Source organism: Macaca thibetana, chromosome 5, assembly GCF_024542745.1.
Source record: "Macaca thibetana thibetana isolate TM-01 chromosome 5, ASM2454274v1, whole genome shotgun sequence".
NCBI lineage: Eukaryota > Metazoa > Chordata > Mammalia > Primates > Cercopithecidae > Macaca > Macaca thibetana.
In genome coordinates, this window is record NC_065582.1 from 103,118,047 (window position 1) to 103,133,654 (window position 15,608).

Below are 15,608 nucleotides of genomic sequence, written 5' to 3' on the forward strand. Positions count from 1 at the left end.
CCCAGCTGTAAGAGAAATGTTTAAATCGTATCTGAAGTCAGTTTTCAATTATTCAGATATCTCAATTGAAAAACAATAAAAGTGGAAACAGAGTTTTAGGCACTTTCTTCAAATTATTATACTGTCCCACTAAGTTATTTCTTTTCTTTATTTTTCTTTCTTTCTTTTTTTTTTTTTTTTTGAGACGAAATTTTGCTCTGTTGCCCAGGCTGGAGTGCAGTGGCATGATCTTGGCTCACTGTAACCTCCGCCTCCCAGGTTCAAGCTATTCTCTTACCTTAGCCTCCCTATTAGCTGGGATTACAGGAACATGCCGCCACACCTGGCTAATTTTTATATTTTTAGTAGAGACAGGGTTTCTCCATGTTACCAAGACTGGTCTTGAACTCCTGACCTGAGGTGATCCAACCATCTTGGCTTCCCAAAGTGCTGGGATTACAGGCATGAGCCACCAACCTGGCTGGGTATTTAGTTACTCAAACACTACTGCTAGTATTGCCCTAGTGTAATTAACACGGCAGAAAATAAGAGCACATTGCTTCCTCCCTTTGTCTCTGAACCTCCATTTTTTTTTTCTCTTGGATTTTAAGATCCCGATCTTAGAATCATATATGGAAAAGATACTTGCACTGAAATTTATAAGTATGAAGAAGAAAGCATCCAGAAGAATCGGTCAACATTTGCAATCAGTGAGGAGTATAAATAAGATGTTTTGGTTTTCTATTTGGTTCATGCTACCTGCCTGGTGTTTCCTAGAGGCAGTGTTTCATTTCACACAGATACTCATGAAGGTCTGGCCTGAAATCCTTGTAGTCTTTCCACTTAGGGTAGAACTGGGTTCATGGATGAATTAGATGGGGTTGTTTCTAGTTGTGTCTACTAATGAAGACAAGTATTTTTCTAACACATTTCCCCTGCCACTCCCTTCCATTTGGCTTTTTTATTTAGGCCTTAGAAACAACTCCAAATGATAATACTTATAAGCTGTGAAGAGCAAATACTGTCGAAACACTGAAAGTCATTTAGGCATAAAAATGAAAGTAATCCAAAATGTGAAAGCTTTTAGCAACCATCTTATGCCATCTTATGTGGATGTTTAAAGATAATCTGTGTGAGACCTCTTAACCTATTCTAGAAAATGTGGCACAGGTATAGAGTTAAAACCATGAAATTAAACACTTTCTGAGCAGTATAATTTGCTGTATTTCTAAATATAATTGTGTTTTTTTGCTCGATGGTAATATTTTTCTAGATGGGAAAGATGTACTTCTTAATGCCTTTTCTATCTTAAAAAATAAAGAACCAAGTCTTGCTTTCATTCAAAATTTCCTAAATACATTCAAGTGGTTTCAGAAAAAGAAAAAGAAGAACGAAAGGGAAGGGAAGGGAAGGGAAGGGAAGAGAAGGGAAGGGAAGGGGAGGGGAGGGGAGAGGAGGGGAGAGGAGGGGAGGAGGAGGGGAGGGGAGGGGGGGGGAGGGGGAGGGGGAGGGGAGGGGAGGGAGGGAGGGAGGGGAGGGGAGGGGAGGGAGGGAGGGGAGGGGAGGGAGGGAGGGGGGGAAGGAAGGAAGGAAGGAAGGAAGGAAGGAAGGAAGGAAGGAAGGAAGGAAGGAAGGAAGGAAGGGAGGGAGGGAGGAACCTGAAGATTATCCCTTTGTGAACTCTGGAGAAGGAATTCCTGGGCCCTTAAAGCTTTAAGATGTACAAACAAGGTCATTGAACATATTTGAAATCTTTGTAAAAATACAGCCTTGTACTATAATTGTACCCCCTCCCCAAACACACACACCTAAAGTATAAACCATTTTAGTCAGGTGGCTCATGGCCAGCAAAGGCCATCAGTCACCCAGCTGCCTGAGATGAGTAATAACAGTGTCAGCTGCTGTTCCATCAAAACACTGCATGTGAGGTTCCTTCAGTAAGCCTGGGACACATGGGAACATGGGTGCTCCTGTTTCCACCAACTGAATCCTTGAGGGAAAAACCTTCAAAAGCATTAGTGTCAATGCCCCTAGTTCTTAAAAGACTAAATGTATATCCATATGTCATGATGCAATCACACTGAAATTAGAGGACTGTGCTAGGATTTTCATAAGATATTTTATGATACATTACTGAGTAAGGCATATTAGAAAATAGTGGGTACAATGTGATCTGAATTTTGTAATAAATATTCAATATATAGAAAAATCTGAAAATATGCACTACAATGTTAATATTTTTTATCTCTAGGTAGTGAAATTACAGCAGTTTTATTTTCTTCCTGATCTTTTAGCGTTTTCTAAATGTTCTTCAATGACCATTACTACAATGTAGTGAAAGAAGGAAGGAAGGAAGGAAGGAAGGAAGGAAGGAAGGAAGGAAGGAAGGGGAAAGAAAGAGAAAAAAAGAAAGAAAGAAAGAAAGAAAGAAAGAAAGAAAGAAAGAAAGAAAGAAAGAAAGAAAGAAAGAGAAAAGAGAAAATAGTAACTCTCTAGTTCATAATAAAAATATTTTTGAATTTTTTTTGACAAAGTTAATTTGTCATGCTTATAATCACTGCAAGTGAAAAAAATTTCAGTTTTCAGACATGTTATTACCATTACTCTCATCATCGGCATTAAAAATATTCTTGGGTACACATAACAAAATTCTAGATGCTGCTGTACTATAATATAAAGAAAATATAGTGTACTTTGGACTTCACTGATTTTTAAAATATAAAAAAGTGATACAGGGAATATGGCAGGTATGCGTATGTGTGTGCAGGAGCAAGTGCATATAAATTCAAATATAAAGAGAATAGATATGGTGTAAATATAAACAGCATGACATACATTCATGAACGTATAATCATTGTCTGGGGGTAACTGCTTATTTCTTAAAAGGAAATGGTGAACTAACAACACATGTATGATCAAGAAAATGTATTGTCTTCTAAAATATTATATTGCATATATATTTCATGAGAGATCTCCTCTGTAATAATAACATAGATTGGTTTGGAGGTGAGCAGGGTGCATGGGGAGAGATTACATGGCTGATGTTACCTGTGTCTTATTTGTATTTTTGTTTTCATTCTTTACATCTTTCTGACATAACCAGGAGACAGCTGGTAAATAATTCAGCATTACAAAAAATAAACAAACATCAGCCTGTTAATTAAATGGCAGACTTGGGTCCTCAATGTAAATCTTGGGAACAGAGTCTTCAGTACAGAAGTCTTAAGCCGAGTCAGAATATTTGGATTCCGCCTAAAATTCATTTATCTGCTACTTATTTGTTGGTTTGTTGAAATAACATTTGAGGGACTGTAAAAACAGAAAGACCAAATCCACATTAATTGAACATTTCACTTTTTAATACTTAAGTCATAGCTATGTGTTTCCTTTTTTAATTGAAGCAAATTTTCCTAACATGCATATATGGAGAAAATGCTCCATCCACTGAACAAGGCTATGTTTCAAAGGAAAGAGATTTATTCTTTAACTAGAAAGTCAACAGAAATGAAATTGGAAGTTCACTATGCTCCTCAGATACTATTGAGCTAGAGGCTCAAAAATATAAACACGTAATATTTTTCAAAACAACAATCACCAATAAACTCTCTTAAGAAAAACAGTAAATACTTTTACATATGTTTTATCTTCGGTTTGGCCTGTAACCAAAATAATGCATAGGTTTGCATTATTCCTACTCTTTAACTGGAATAGTGTTATCATTCAAGTTACTTTTGGAAGTCGAATAAAGTTTGAATACACTTAAATTATATTTTTATGTAATGATCTGATATTATTCTAAATCTCATCTTGGTTGATTTAAAAAGTAATTAAAAATTAATAATTTATGCCTTCATATAAAAATAATAGGCTGGGCATGGTGACTCATGCATGTAATCCCATCACTTTAAGAGGATAAAGCAGGAGGATCATTTGAGGCCAATAGTTCAAGACTGGCATGGGCATGGGTAATATAGTGAGATATTTTTTCTACGAAATATTTTTTAAAAATTAAACAGGCATGATGCCATGTGCTTGCAGTCTAGAGGCTACCCAAAAGACTGAGGCAGGGGGATCACTTGAGCCCAGGAGTTTGAGGCTGCAGTGAGCTATGACTATGCCACTGCAGTCCAGCCTGGGAAACAGAGCAAGACCCTATCTCAGAATAATCATAATAATAAGAGTAAAATATTTGTTTTATGGATTATATTTTATCATTAAAAAGACAACTTTTTCAACTTTAATCTACTCAAGGTAATGATCATATCTGTTCAAAATTTAGGAATTTACTATGAAAACAAGTTTCTATTTAAACTTAAAGATCTTAATATTGGCTGGGCAGGGTGGCTCATGCCTGTAATCCCAGCACTCTGGAAGGCCGAGGCAGGCAGATTACCTGAGGTCAGGAGTTTGAGACCTGCCTCAACATGGCAAAACTCCGTCTCTACTAACAATACAAAATTAGCTGGGCGTGGTACTGCATGCCTGTAATCCAGCTACACGGGAGACTGAGGCGGGAAACTTGCTTGAACCTGGGAGGCGGAGGTTGCGGTGAGCCGAGATTGCACCATTGCATTCCAGCCTGGGTAACAAGAGAGAAACTCCGTTTCCAAAAAAAAAAAGAAAAGAAAAAAAGATCTTAATATTAAAGAAAATTATATCTACAGGTTCATCACCTGTACAGTATGCCTATTTATCTGCATACAAATATAAATGTATACATATGTCTATTCCAATATTTTTCATGTGTAGAGCTTTATGTGGTTGTAGTCATAGTACATATATACATTTTTGATTATTTTACTTAGAATATTTTATAAGCATTTTTACTATAAATTTTTGATTTATTATTTCACTTAGAATATTTTATAAGCATTTATACTTATATCTCCAATCTTTAAATGAGATATAAAACAGTAGGTAAACTGTAAAATAAAATATTTATATATTGTTATTTTCAATGCTTGCATAATATTTTTTGAATTAATATGATACTGCTTACTTAAACTTTATTTGAAAGCACATATTTGTTTCCAGTTTTGTTAGTAAAATTATACTTTTATGCTACTACAAAGTTTTCTACAGATTTCTTTTTTAAGATCTTTTAGAACAAATTTCTAGAAAAATGAATCAGTAGATCAAAAAGTCTATTCTTCTTTGTCTCTCAAAAGTTGAAGAACAATTCATCATGGTGAGTGTTGGCCAAACTCCTCAGTGTCACTGTATTTCAGTTTCTTTTAAAATTATTATTATTGAGCAAATACGTATATTTTAACTTTTACTTTAGATTCAGGGGTACATATGCATTTGTTGTATAGGTAAATCACATCTCATGGGGGCTTGGTGTACAGATTATTTCACCATCTAAGTAATAAGTATAAAACCTAGTAGTTAGTTACATCCTCACCCTGCTCCCTCCTTTCATCCTCAAGTAGGGCCTAGTGCCTGTTGTTCCCTTCTTTGTGTCCATATGTACTCAATGTTTAGCTCTCCCTTATAAGTGAGAGCATGTGGTATTTGGTTTTCTGTCCTGTCTTAGTTTGCTAAGGATAATGGCCGCCAGCTCCATCCATGTTGCTGCAAAGGATGTGATCCTGCTCTTTTTCACAATTGCATAGTATTCCACAGCATATATGTATCACATTTTCTCCAGTCTACTGCTGATAGGCATTTAGGTTGATTCCATATCTATGCTATTGTGAATGGTGCTGTGATGAACATATGCATGCATGTATCTTTATAATAGAACAATTTATATTCCTTTGGGTACATACCCAATAATGGAATTGCCAGGGCTAATGGCAATTCTACTTTTGAGTTCTTTGAAAAAATGCCAAATGAAAAAGTCATGTTGGAAGGCGAAGGGGAAGCAGCCATGTCTTACATGGTCACAGCAAAAGCAAGATAGAGGGGTGAGAAGGTGCCTCACACTTTAGAATGACTAGATCTCACAAGAACTCACTCACTATCACAAGAACAGCAGCAAGAGGAAAATCTGCCCACATGATCCAATCACTTCCCACCAGGCCCCGCCTGAAACACTGGGGATTACAATTTGACATAACACTTGGTCTGGACATAGATCCAAACCGTATCGATGGCTGAACTAATCTACATTCCCCATCAGCAGTGTATCAGAGTTCGCTTTTCTCCACAACCTTGCCAACATCTGTTATTTTTTTACTTTTTAGTAGTAGCCATTCTGACTGGTGTGAGATAGTATCTCATTGTAGATTTGATTTGCATTTCTCTAATGTGTAGTGATATTGAGCATTTTTTTCATATACTTATTGGCCATGTATATGTCTTCTTTTGAAAAATGTCTGTTCATGTGTTTGCCCACTTTTTAATGTTGTTGCTGTTTTTTACTTGTTGATTTGTTTGAGTTTCATACAGATTCTGGATATTCAACTCTTTTTGAATGTATAGTTTGCAAATATTTTTACCCATTCTGCAGGTGGTCTGTTTACTCTGGTGACAGTTTATTTTCCCATGCAGAAGTCCTTTAGTTTAATTAGATTCCATTGGGCAATTTTTGGGTTTTGTTGCAATTGCTTTGGCATCTTTGTCATGAAATCTTGGTGAGGTCCTATATCCAGAATGGTATTTCCTAGCTTGTGTTTCAGGGATGGTATAGTTTTAGGTTTAAAATTTAAGTCTTTAATCCATTTTGAGTTGATTTTTGTATATAGCGTAAGGAAGGAGTTCAGTTTCAATCCCTGCATATGGCTAGCCAGTTATCCCATTACCATTTATTGATAGAGAGTCCTTTCCCCATTGCTTGTTTTTGTTGACTGTGTCAAAGATTAGATGGTTGTAGGTGTGTGACATTTTTTCTGGATTCTCTATTATTCATATTTTACATGCTATATTTACTTTTTATTTATTTATTTATTTATTTGAGACAGAGTTTCACTCTGTCAGCCAGGCTGGAGTGCAATGGCATGATCTCAGCTCACTGCAACCTCCGCCTCCTGGGTTCAAGCAATTCTTCTGCCTCAGGCTCTCAAGTAGCTGTGATTACAGGCACCTGCCACCATGTCTAGGAAATTTTTGTATTTTTTAGTAGAGATTAGGTTTCACCATGTTGGCCAGGCTGGTCTCGAACTCTTGACATCAGGTGATCCACCTGCCTCAGCCTCCCAAAGTTCCGGGATTACAGGTGTGAGCCACTATACTTGGCCTACATGCTATAGTTTTAAGAGTAATTTTAAAGTTGTTATTTTAATACTTACTGCTCAATATGCCCACATAATTTCCATATTATTTAAACTAGAAAACACAGAATACATTAAAACAGTGAAAACAAGTTTGTAATCACATGTAAACTTGCTTTCTTATGTAGAATTTTCTTTATGTTTAAAGGTTATGCTAAAAAATAATATTCAAACACAAGGCAGAATTTTAGTTATAAAAGTCTATAATAAAACATATTGTGTAAAAAATAAGAAAGCTAGTCTATTTTGGGCCGGGTGCAGCGGCTCATGCCTATAATCCCAGCACTTGGGAGGCCGAGGTGGGCAGATAATGAGGTCAGGAGATCGAGACCATACTGGCCAACATGGTGAAACCCCGTCTCTACTAAAAATACAAAAATCAGCTGGGTGTGGTGGCAGGTGCCTGTAATCCCAACTACTTGGGAGGCTGAGGCAGAAGAATCACTTGAACCTGGGAGGCAGAGGTTGCAGTGAGCCGAGATCGTGCCATTGCACTCCAGCCTGGGGTCAGAGTGACACTCCGCCTCAAAAAACAAAACAAAACAAAGCAAACAAAAAAGCTAGTCTATTTTTCTTTTACTTTTCTTTCTTTTATTTTTTTTTTTAAGACAAAGTCTTGCTCTTGTCCCCCAGTCTGGCACGATCTCAGCTCACTGAAACCTCCGCCTCCTGGGTTTAAGCGATTCTCCTGCCTCAGCCTCCTGAGTAGCTTGGATTACAGGTGTGTGCCACTATGCCCAGCTAATTTTTTGTATTTTAAGTAGAGATGGGGTTTCACCATGTTGGCCAGGCTGGTCTCGAACTCCTGACCTCAGATGATCTGCCCGCCTTGGCCTCCCAAAGTGCTGGGATTACAGGCATGAGCCACCATGCCTGGCCAGTCTATTTTTCAAAAATATAAATCTGCAATATAGAAGAGCTTTCTTACGGTATGTTAATACATTTGTATTAAATACATTTTTTCTTTACTCATTTTTCTTTTTACTACCATTGCACATTTCAACAAAGAGAATTAGAAAAGCAAGGAAAACCTAACTACCACCAAGAATCAGCAACAAAGGTGGAAAAATTACTGGAATGTGAGTCAGCCAGATCCAGCCATTTCCCCAACTGAGCAACCTTGGGTAAATCACTTTCCTCTCTCTGTTTCTATTTTCTTAACTGTCAAATGAGATTGCAATCAGATATTGGATGTGGAAATGACATGTAAACTGAGAATCTAAAGAGTTGTCATTATATGACAGTCTGCACTAAATTTTATAAATTTGGCATTACACTGATTTTTAAATGAACTCCATGAGTTTTACTGCCAGGCAATTCTAAGTAATAACACAATATAAAGGCATATGGCCATCAGCATATGCCAATATTTATTCGTAAAGCAAAGGATAGAGGAAGGATGTGTAAAAATTTAATTTGTAGGCGTTTCCATACAGCTTTTGCAGCTGCACAACTTTTCAAACTGGCTAACCTATGGCTCTCAAAAAAGTTGTATCTTTTGAAAAGTACCTCCCTCCATAAGCCCCATGACATTTCTGTTTAAAACAGAACAAAACAATATAATGGCAATCTGTTGTGAAGACTGTCGCTGTAACATCTTGGGAGAGAAGCAAAGACAAAGAATGAAGAAGTGTAGGCCGGGCGCGGTGGCTCAAGCCTGTAATACCAGCACTTTGGGAGGCCAAGACGGGCGGATCACGAGGTCAGGAGATCGAGACCATCCTGGCTAACACGGTGAAACTCCGTCTCTACTAAAAGGGGCGGGCGCCTGTAGTCCCAGCTATTCGGGAGGCTGAGGCAAGAGAATGGCGTGAACCCGGGAGGCGGAGCTTGCAGTGAGTTGAGATCCGGCCACTGCACTCCAGCCTGGGCGACAGAGCGAGACTCCGTCTCAAAAAAAAAAAAAAAAAAAAAAAAAAAAAAAAAAAAGAATGGGGAAGTGGTCACAGGCAATAGCAGATGCAACAGACATATCTACTCACAACAGGGAATCAATAAATGTTAACTGGATATAGATAATAAAAGAGGATTATTTCACTGGGAAGGAAGAGAACCCAGTGTAGAGAATAAATTTGAAAGTGGAGCCCTTGTTCTCTCCAGTGAAAATATATATTATCTAAAACAAGTTTTCAACTTCTCACTAAAGTCCTGACTGTTGTGGTCAGCAATATCAGAAGCAGAGGGACACATTTAAAAGGACCAGGTGACACCTAATTGAAGCCCTTTTGCTGATCAATCAATCACTCTCTGCTGTGGTAGTGAACATTTCTTTCTTAATTTACATGGTCTCAAATTACGCTAAAATGGTCAAGAGAATGAAGAGAATCTATTTGACCTCAGAAGTCAAATGCTTTGCCTTCTTCACCACATTTCTGAATAAAAAACACTAATTATAGACCAGTGACTGAGTGGGTATAAGTATTTTTAATATTAGCTTGTGTGATGGTTTTGCATGAGCTAGAGAGACAATTTTAAGTATGTTCTGTGGTGCGGGTGGACAGGCCTCTGAGGAGTTGATTTCAACCCTTGCATGTGGGCAGGAGTCCCAGATAGGGCTCAGTCCTAGAGAACCTCTGGTCTATAAACTGGTCTTTGTGGAACCAGGTGAAGCCAGTGTGAACTCACCTGGGGGTTTCCTTATCTGTATTATTAGAGAGATTATTGTATTTCTGCATTCATTCTACTTGATTATTTTGTGTCATTCCTTTTTTGTTCTTCTCTGCCATACATATTTATGCCAAAGTTGAAACTTCTTGATATAATGTCATTTAAACCATTTGCATATTTTCCATGTGCCAAGCTTTATTCTAAATTAAATAATCTTTATTTTAAAAAAGGCCTTGGTTTATGAAATAAGACTTGGGAAAACTCAATATCACTCTATCGTGATATCAGTATCTTCTAGTAAGTGGCCAATATTATAACATTTTATTAGATCAAATATAAATAGTGATAGGGACTTGTATTTTAAAAGTTAAGATGGTTGGAATACCAGATACAGATTATGCTAACTTTAAGAATTTCATCAAAACAAAGCAGTGACAACTGGGACAGATCCTAACCTAGACCACAGGATCTGGGATACAAGACCAACATTTTGTATTAAATACCCCAGTAAAAGTCTTTACATAGAAAGGATTACTTTCACTGTAGTTTTTACACTTAATTTTCATAATGCAATCAGATGTCAAACTCTTTGTCCTAATAAAATGAATTATGTGGGAAAAGTTCCACTTTTTATTATTTATCAAATACATAATTCAGTAAGGTTTCACAAATTGTATGATGTCTTCTCCTAATTTGCACCCAGTACTTACTTCTCATTTAAGGATATGATGGACACAAAAATATGGATATCCATATGCAGAAAAATGAAATTGGACCCTTAACTCACATCATACACAAAAACTACTTGAAATGGATTATAGACTTAAACATAAACTGTAAAACTACTAGAAGAAAATACATGAAAAAAGCATTTTGGCATTGGTCTAGGCAATAATTTTTTTTGGATATCACTCCTTAGAAAGCACAGCTGACAAAAACAAAATAGATAAATGGAATTACGTCAAATTAAAAAGTTTCCCTGTAGCAAAGGAAACAATAAACAGACTGAAGAGACAATCTACAGAACGGGAGAAAAATTTGCAAACATTTGATAAGGAGTTAATGAACAAAATATATAAGGGACACAACTTAATAAAGAGAAAACAAATGACCCAATTTTAAAAATGGACAAAAGGACTACTTGAATAGGCACTTCTCAAAGGAAGATATACAAATGGCCAACAGATATCTGAAAAGATAGTCAACATCACTAATCATCAAAGAATTGTAAATCAAAACCACAATGAGTTATCTGTTACTTCACACCTATTAGAATGGCTAATATCAAAAAGACAAAAAATAACAAGTGTTAGGGAGGATGCTGAGAAAAATAACCCTTTGTACCATGGGTTGGAATGTAAATTGGTGCAGCCATGACAGAAAACAGTATGGAAGTTTTTAAAAAATTAAAAATAGAATTACCATTTGACCCAGCAATCTTGCTTCCGGTATATATCCAATTAAATGAAATCAGTGTCTGGAATGGAAATGCACACTCCCATATTTATTGCAGCATTATTTACAATAGCCAAGATATAAAATCAACCTCAGTGTCTACTGATGGATACAGAAAATGTGTTATACATATATGTATACCAAATGACCATACAATTGTAATTATTTGCTTTAATTTTGAAAGAAAAAGATCCCAAAGGAATAGAAACTAGGTAAAACATCAAAAAAAGTTTTCTTTCTTGAGGAAACTTTATTGTATATATAACGTTGAAAAATTAGCCTTAAAAAAGAAGGAAATTTTGTCATATGTGAAAACATGAATAAAACTTGGGGACATTATGCTAAGTAAAATAAGCCAGGCACAGAAAGGAAGATACTGCATGATCTCAATTATATGTGGAATCAAACTCATAGAAACAGAGAATAGAATGGTGGTTGCCAGGAGCTGGGGAGCAGCAGACATTGTGAGATGTCGGTCAAAGAGCACAAAGTTTCAGTTAGGCAGGATGAATATGTTCTGGAGACCTAATGTACAGCTTGATGACTATACTGAAAACACTCTATTGTGTACTTGAAATGTGCTACGAAAGTAGATCTTAAATGTTCTGATATGGTTTGGCTCTGTGTCTCCACCTAAATCTCATCTTGAATTGTACTCCCATAATTCCCATGTATTGTGGGAGGAACCTGGTGGAGATAGTTGGATTGTGGTGGTGGTTTCCTCCATGCTGTTCCCGTGGTAGTGAACAAGTCTCACAAGATCTGATGGTTTAATAAGGGAAACCTGTTTTACTTGGCTCTCATTCGCTCTTGCTGCCGCTATGTGAGACATGCCTTCTACCTTCCACCGTGATTGTGAGGCCTCCCCAGCCACGTGAAACTGTAAGTCCAATAAACCTCTTTCTTTTGTAAATTGTCTAGTCTCAGGTATGTCTTTATCAGCAGTGGGAAAATAGACTAATACAGTAAGTTGTAACAGTAGAGTGGGGTATGGCTGAAAAGATACCCGAAAATGTGGAAGCGACTTTGGAACTGGGTAACAGGCAGAGGTTGGAACAGTTTGGAGGGCTCAGAAGAAGACAGGAAAATGTGGGAAAGTTTTGAACTTCCTAGAGATTTGTTGAATGGCTTTAGCCAAAAGCCTGATAGTCATATGGAAAATGAGGTCCAGATTGAGGTGGTCTCAGATGAAGATGAGGAACTTGTTGGGAGCTGGAGCAAAGGTGATTCTTGTTATGCTTTAGCAAAGAGACTGGTGGCATTTTGCCCCTGCCCTAGAGATTTGTGGAAGTTTGAACTCGAGAGAGATGATTTAGGGTATTTGGCAGAATAAATTTCTAAGCAGCAAAGCATTCAAGATATGACTTGGGTGCTGTTAAAGGCATTCAGTTTTTTAAGGAAAGTAGAGCATAAAAGTTCAGAAGATTTACAGCCTGACTATGTGATAGAAAAGAAAAACTAATTTTCTGAGGAGAAATTCAAGATGCAGAAATTCGCATAGGTAATGAGAAGCCAAATGTTATTTCCCCCCAAAATGGGGAAAATGTCTCCAGGTTATGTTAGAGGTCTTCATGGCAGCCCCTCCCATCACAGTCCTGGAGGCCTGGGAGAAAATAGATTTGTGGGCTGGGTCCAGGGTCCCTGTGCTGTGTGCAGCCCAGGAACTTGGTACCCTTGGTCCCAGCTGCTCTAGCTATGGCTGAAAGGGGCCAAAGTATAGCTCGGGCCATGGCTTCAGAGGGTACAAGCCTCAAGCCTTAGCAGTTTCCACGTGGTATTGAGCTTGCGAGTGCACAGAAGTCAAGAACTGGGGTTTGGGAACCTCTTCCTAGATTTCAGAAGATGTATGGAAATGCCTGGATGCCCAGGCAGAAGTTTGTTGCAGGGGCAGGGCTCTCATGGAGAACCTCTGCTAGGGCAGTATGGAAGGGAAATGTGGGGTTGGAGCCCCCACACAGAGTCGCTACTGGGGTACCACCTAGTGGAGCTATGAGAAGAGGGCCACTGGCTTCCAGACCCCAGAATGGTAGATCCACCAACAGCTTGCACCATTAGCCTGGAAAAGCCATAGACACTCAACACCAGCTTGTGAAAGCAGCCGGAAAGGAGGCTGTACCCTGCAAAGCCATATGGGTGGAGCTGCCTAAGACCCTGGGATCCTACCTCTTATATCAGCATGCCCTGGATATAAGACATGAAGTCAAAGGAGATCATTTTGGAACTTTAAGATTTGACTGCCCTGCTGGATTTTGGACTTGCATGGGGTCTCTAGTCCCTTTGTTTCGGCCAATTCCTTCCACTTGGATCGGCTGTATTTACCCAATTACTGTACCCGCATTGTATCTAGGAAGTAACTAACTTGCTTTTGATTTTACAGGCTTATAGGTGGAAGACACTTGCCTTGTCTCAGATGAGACTTTGGACTGTGGACTCTTGAGTTAATGCTGAAATGAGTTAAGACTTTGGGGGAATTTTGGAAAGGCATGATTGGTTTTGAAATATGAGGACATGAGATTCGGGAGGGTTCAGGGGTGGAATGATATGGTTTGGCTCTGTGTCCAAATCTCATCTTGAATTGTATTTCCATAATTCCCGCATGTTGTGGGAGGAACCTGGTGGGAGATGGTTAGAACATGGGGGTGGTTTCCCCCATGCTGTTCTCATGGTAGTGAATAAGTCTCACGATATCTGATAGTTTGATAAGGGGAAACCTGTTTCACTTAGCTCACACTCTCTCTCTTGCCACTGCCATTTGAGACATGCCTTTTGCCTTCTGCTATAATTGTGAGGCCTCTCCAGCCATGTGAAACTGTCAGTAAAGCTTTTTCTTTTGTAAATTGCCCAGTCTCAGGTATGTCTTTATCAGCAGCGTGAAAATGGACTAATACATTTTCTTACTACAAATATATATATAAAACTAAGTTGATGGATATGTTAATTAGCTTGAGTGTGGTAATCATTTCACAATATCTACAATATCAAAACATCAGGTTTTATGCCATAAATCTAGACAATCTTTCTTTGTCAATTATAGCTCAATAAAGCTGTCAGTGGGGGGAAGAAAATATAAAACTCAAATAAAATTATTTTTTCATAAGTAACAAAAAAGGGATATGTGAGATCCCCATCAAGTAGGACTTATAATTATTTAGGCAGTTTTCACTTTGAAGAATTATACTGTAACTCATAGATATGAAAAAGACTGTAGGAATTTTACAACTGAGGACACTGTCACCATCAGACAAAATGTCCCTTATCCAAATTCGCATAGATGTTGACCATCTGAGTCAGGCCTAGAAAACACAACAAGATTCTCCATTTGGTTATTGTTTTATTTTATTACGAAGTTTTGTCTCATGATTCCTACTCAGGTAGTTAGGCCTTTTCCCTCCACCCCCCACTATTATAGCTCCATTGGTTTATATAATCAAAGTAAATCAGTTTATGGAGAAATTCAAATGAACTGCTTCCCTGTTGTTCCTGTGCATACCTCCGATGTGACTGCTGGGTGCACTGAGGTGTACTAAGGTAGTTACTACTCTGTTGTGGTCTTCATAAAGAGTAAGACTATTTCTGATTGTCATGCAGTGATCAGAAATAGTCATGCTCCTAATTCATCTTGGAACGAGGTACTTCCTTCATCCTGGAATAAGATACCTCCTTGAAAAAGAAAATAAACTCAGAAGAAGGCTCTCAAGGGATGCAAAATGAAACTGTGTTCTGGCTCACAGACATATGTCTAAGCTTTGGGGGATGTGAAAGTGTTAGAAGAGTCTCCTAGGTAACAGGTTCTAAGATAGGTCCTCAACCACACTCAGGAAGAAATGGGGCCACGGTGTAATTGAGGCAGGTGACCCTGGAGAGTAGGTGGTTATTTCACGGCCAGATGATTCAGTTCCTTGTTGTTATCCTTTGCTTTCCCTGGGTCTTTTGAAGAATCCATCCTTGTATCAGGTGTTCTATTGGCTATAATCAGGAAAGCTGTATTGATCAATTATGAAAGCAAAAAACCCTGTGAAGTAATTGTGGTGATGAAAACAAACAGCTAATGGAAACATATCTCCTGAAAGGAACTCTCAAGGAACTCAGGGAAAGAGAATTGGAGCTATGAGTCTCATGTGGGACTTTCCTATTATTGACAACCTGCGGAATCTGGGTTTTATTGTTAAGACTGGGAGTGGTTTCCTTAACACAGGAGTTTTTTTTTTTTTTTTTTTTTTTTTTTAAGGGAAAAAACTCTGGGTTAGAGTTTCAAATGTTGGGTTAGATTTAATCTAGATTCTGAATGGAGTGTGAATTAGTTTCTCTCTTTGGAAATTAATGGATGGTATAAAAATAATCTTAAAAGCTCAA

The 15,608-nt window shown here is 37.9% G+C and overlaps 1 protein-coding gene across 5 annotated transcripts in view; it reads right to left on the reverse strand.

The window, feature by feature from the left end:
- ARHGAP24 (Rho GTPase activating protein 24) overlaps window positions 1-15,608 on the reverse strand; it is a 532,908-nt gene that overhangs the window by 186,913 nt on the left and 330,387 nt on the right. The gene's annotated exons all lie outside the window — the stretch shown is intronic.